At 53.6% G+C, this 5,000-nt stretch overlaps 1 non-coding gene across 1 annotated transcript in view; it reads right to left on the bottom strand.

The window, feature by feature from the left end:
- LOC124772349 overlaps positions 1–1,034 on the bottom strand; it is a 1,909-nt gene extending 875 nt beyond the window's left edge. The window contains exon 1 of the ribosomal RNA XR_007013971.1: positions 1–1,034. This exon is cut by the window's left edge and continues 875 nt beyond it. This is a non-coding gene — a ribosomal RNA (small subunit ribosomal RNA).
- Positions 1,035–5,000: the final 3,966 nt, after the last annotated feature.

Below are 5,000 nucleotides of genomic sequence, written 5' to 3'. Positions count from 1 at the left end.
CTTCTGTTCGTCTTGCGACGATCCAAGAATTTCACCTCTAACGTCGCAATACGAATGCCCCCGCCTGTCCCTATTAATCATTACCTCGGGTTCCGAAAACCAACAAAATAGAACCGAGGTCCTATTCCATTATTCCATGCACACAGTATTCAGGCGGGCTTGCCTGCTTTAAGCACTCTAATTTGTTCAAAGTAAACGTGCCGGCCCACCGAGACACTCAATAAAGAGCACCCTGGTAGGATTTCAACGGGGTCCGCCTCGGGACGCACGAGCACGCACGGGGCGGTCGCACGCCTTCGGCTCGCCCCACCGGCAGGACGTCCCACGATACATGCCAGTTAAACACCGACGGGCGGTGAACCAACAGCGTGGGACACAAATCCAACTACGAGCTTTTTAACCGCAACAACTTTAATATACGCTATTGGAGCTGGAATTACCGCGGCTGCTGGCACCAGACTTGCCCTCCAATAGATACTCGTTAAAGGATTTAAAGTGTACTCATTCCGATTACGGGGCCTCGGATGAGTCCCGTATCGTTATTTTTCGTCACTACCTCCCCGTGCCGGGAGTGGGTAATTTGCGCGCCTGCTGCCTTCCTTGGATGTGGTAGCCGTTTCTCAGGCTCCCTCTCCGGAATCGAACCCTGATTCCCCGTTACCCGTTACAACCATGGTAGGCGCAGAACCTACCATCGACAGTTGATAAGGCAGACATTTGAAAGATGCGTCGCCGGTACGAGGACCGTGCGATCAGCCCAAAGTTATTCAGAGTCACCAAGGCAAACGGACCGGACGAGCCGACCGATTGGTTTTGATCTAATAAAAGCGTCCCTTCCATCTCTGGTCGGGACTCTGTTTGCATGTATTAGCTCTAGAATTACCACAGTTATCCAAGTAACGTGGGTACGATCTAAGGAACCATAACTGATTTAATGAGCCATTCGCGGTTTCACCTTAATGCGGCTTGTACTGAGACATGCATGGCTTAAGCTTTGAGACAAGCATATGACTACTGGCAGGATCAACCAGGGAGCTGCGTCAACTAGAGCTGAGCAGCCGGCCGCCCGGGAGTGTGTCCCGGGGGCCCGCGCGAACACGCAAGCGTCCGCTCAATCATTCTGCAAACAGGAGGAGGCTGAGCTCCCCTGCACAATACACCTCGAAACCCTCTCAGGTCCCGGCGGCGCGCAGCGCCGTCCCAAGTACTTGGTCGGGTTCGAGAGAGGCGCAATCGCCCGGAGTTAGGCGAGTAGACGCTTTCGGTGCGACCACCCGTGCTCCCAACTGAGCTTGCCGCTGCCGACAGAGGCCCGGGAGCGTGCTGTCGTGGCATTGCCGGCGGGAGACAACACGCGCCACCTACGGTGACCGGCAGCTCCAACGCCAGCGCCACAGAAGGACAAAAGCCCCACTTGGGTGCCGAAGCGAACTCTCCCAGCACAGCGCACGCGCCAACACATCCGCACAGCTGCGATACAAACCACCAGCGAGAACCGCTGGGGCGACCGAGCAGCAGACGGCGTCGCGGCGCCGAGCGCCGGGCGGCAGCGCATCCTCAACGCACACAGTCCTCAATCGGACCAGCACACTGAAGATGTCCACCGCGCTTCGCACCGGGCCCGCGAGGACCTACTTTGGCCGCACGGCGCCGCGCGCAGGGTGCGCCGGCGCGCAGCTGCGACGCCTGCCGCGTCCGTCGGCCGGCGCGCCTGCCACTGGCCGCCCCCACCAGCCGGCTGTAGCGCGTGCGCCCACGCACCGCGCGGCCAGCACGCCGGGAGGCGCCCCCTCACCGGCCGGGGACGGTCCCACCCAGCCACCGCCGCGTATCGCTTCACACCCAGATGCCGTTCAGTTTCGTCGGCATGGTGGGTATCGCTGGAACAACCGGTTAGTACCTCAACCTATCGTCGCCATCACCGATTCACCCCTAGCGAGAACAACCGCACCACAACAGGTTACCATTTGTTCATTTGCGTAACTTCACCAGAAAACGCAGGCGTCCATCGCCATTTGCAACTTCCACGATTATTGCATGCCTGTGTCAGGTGTCACGCCACACTACGTCTGCCCACATACACGCAACAAAATGTGCACGCCTAGACAATACGTGGAAGGTGGCCCCCGTACGTATGCGATGTCCATTGCTCGAACGACTGTCAACCGGCCTCTGTAGCATGTCGCAGATATGGAACGCGGTGCACCATGCCATCACGGTGTGTGAGGAGAGACGACTAGGTCCGAATACATCAACAGACAGCTCATGCTGATCGCCATCCACGGCGTCCGTTCCTCCCACACGTCTCTATGGCGTACCACACTGCAATCCAGCTCTCATAGGGAGACGACACGTAGCTGCGTGCACAATATTTGCACTGTATGGTCCGCCGTTTTTGGGCGCAGTCGTTGTACGGTCACACATGTGCCACGATGTATCATTCAGTACATAAGGACGAATGTGCAGTACAGATTGTGGTTTACGCGTACGACATTAGCGGACAGTTGACACAGGCCGCACCACAACGTAGCCTGAGTACGTCGCATGCGGAGGGCATTGAACATGCAAAGTTCTCACCAACCAGCTTGCGAAGGCAGGGGGCAAGGTGGGGACGTGGGGAGGGGCGGCATGTACGTCCTGCTGCCATCCACATTACAGTGTACAGCAGGAGCATGTGGAAAGTGAGCAAGACTTGCAAGGTGTTTAACATGAAGCGATACACAGGGGAGCGGGGAGTGCGAGTAGCGAACTATATTGCGAGGGTTGCGGGTGGGCAACACTACACTAATTGAACGAGTCGTATAACAATTACAGAGCAGGTTTAGGCGACAACGTGGGTTACGTTAGGCGACAACGTGGGTTAGGTTAAGGCACGACGTGGGTTAGGTTAAGGCACGACGTGGGTTAGGTTAAGGCACGACATGGGTTAGGTTAAGGCACGACATGGGTTAGGTTAAGGCACAACATGGGTTAGGTTAAGGCACAACATGGGTTAGGTTAAGGCACAACATGGGTTAGGTTAAGGCACAACATGGGTTAGGTTAAGGCACAACATGGGTTAGGTTAAGGCACAACATGGGTTAGGTTAAGGCACAACATGGGTTAGGTTAAGGCACAACATGGGTTAGGTTAAGGCACAACATGGGTTAGGTTAAGGCACAACATGGGTTAGGTTAAGGCACAACATGGGTTAGGTTAAGGCACAACATGGGTTAGGTTAAGGCACAACATAGGTTAGGTTAAGGCACAACATAGGTTAGGTTAAGGCACAACATGGGTTAGGTTAAGGCACAACATGGGTTAGGTTAAGGCACAACATGGGTTAGGTTAAGGCACAACATGGGTTAGGTTAAGGCACAACATGGGTTAGGTTAAGGCACAACATGGGTTAGGTTAAGGCACAACATGGGTTAGGTTAAGGCACAACATGGGTTAGGTTAAGGCACAACATGGGTTAGGTTAAGGCACAACATGGGTTAGGTTAAGGCACAACATGGGTTAGGTTAAGGCACAACATGGGTTAGGTTAAGGCACAACATGGGTTAGGTTAAGGCACAACATGGGTTAGGTTAAGGCACAACATAGGTTAGGTTAAGGCACAACATAGGTTAGGTTAAGGCACAACATAGGTTAGGTTAAGGCACAACATAGGTTAGGTTAAGGCACAACATAGGTTAGGTTAAGGCACAACATAGGTTAGGTTAAGGCACAACATAGGTTAGGTTAAGGCACAACATAGGTTAGGTTAAGGCACAACATAGGTTAGGTTAAGGTACAACATAGGTTAGGTTAAGGTACAACATAGGTTAGGTTAAGGTACAACATAGGTTAGGTTAAGGTACAACATAGGTTAGGTTAAGGTACAACATAGGTTAGGTTAGGTTAGGTTACACGTTGTTGTAAGGAAAGGTGTAGGGGGGGGGCGGGGGCGGCAGGTTCGTTGATAGTGATTATAGTAAGTGAATGCTTGTGACATGATCAGATTTGTCACGTCAGGATGCACCTTTGGCTTATTAGAGGCGGCGCTCCAATTCTATGCTTGTGTCAGACCTGTGTCTTTGACTCATGTCATTGTTTGTGCGCTGTGACAGGAGGTACTATTGTGATGTTGGGTGCACCGTTGTATAGGACATGTGTGGGTGTTGGTGCCTGATCTGCGCAATGGTGGATGTCGAAAGGGTGGGATATTGTATTTTCCGCATGGACCTCCTGGTCTGGTTGTGATAGTGTGGATTGTGTAATGTGGCGGAGAGGATGCACTGGATGTTGTTCCATGCTGGTGCTTACATATTGTATGTGCGCCCGTTAGAAGCAGAGAGTGGTGCGTGATCAGAGTGGCTGGCTGACGTGTGGTTCCCATTGTGGGCAGACTCTTTCAGCATGTATACGGACAGTTGTATATATATTCTGTAGTTTGATGGCTCTGCATTGATTACTAATCAGCGCCGTGTGTACGGGTAATCTGGTTCCAGTCCAAAATGTTCCATCTGTGTACATTAGTGACAAAGACTCCCCTCATGCAGTGGGGCTCGGTCTGTTATAACTCTTCCGCGTAATATATTTGCCCCACGTTTTTGCGACTGCGAGTGCGAGTGCAACGCGCATGGGGACCGACATGCTGATGGCTCGGTATCGGACGCCGTACAGTGAGCAACGCGATCGCGTCTCTCGCTCGTAAGTGGTACAGGTCGCGGCTCATGTATAGGGACAGCGGGAATGTCGCATATTGGCAATAACTCTTCATGAAACGCACGTTATAGGGGTGGATTGCACTTTACGAGTGCGGGAAACGTCCGCCGTTCATCCGCTGGAGGTGCGCGTTTGGCGGTTGGGGTGGTGCACGAACGGGTGCGGGTGGAGTCATTGCCGGTCCACGGCTTCGTGCGGCAGAGCCACTGGAGATTGGGTGCTATGGTCGACAGAGGCTGCAGGCTTTGTGGGTGGCGTCGAAAGGCGGGCACTGTGGCGCCATCGCTGTCTTAATCGGCTTGGCGTCGCAT

Source organism: Schistocerca piceifrons, unplaced genomic scaffold (genome assembly GCF_021461385.2).
Source record: "Schistocerca piceifrons isolate TAMUIC-IGC-003096 unplaced genomic scaffold, iqSchPice1.1 HiC_scaffold_938, whole genome shotgun sequence".
Lineage (NCBI taxonomy): Eukaryota > Metazoa > Arthropoda > Insecta > Orthoptera > Acrididae > Schistocerca > Schistocerca piceifrons.
This window is presented reverse-complemented; position numbering and strand designations above follow the sequence as displayed.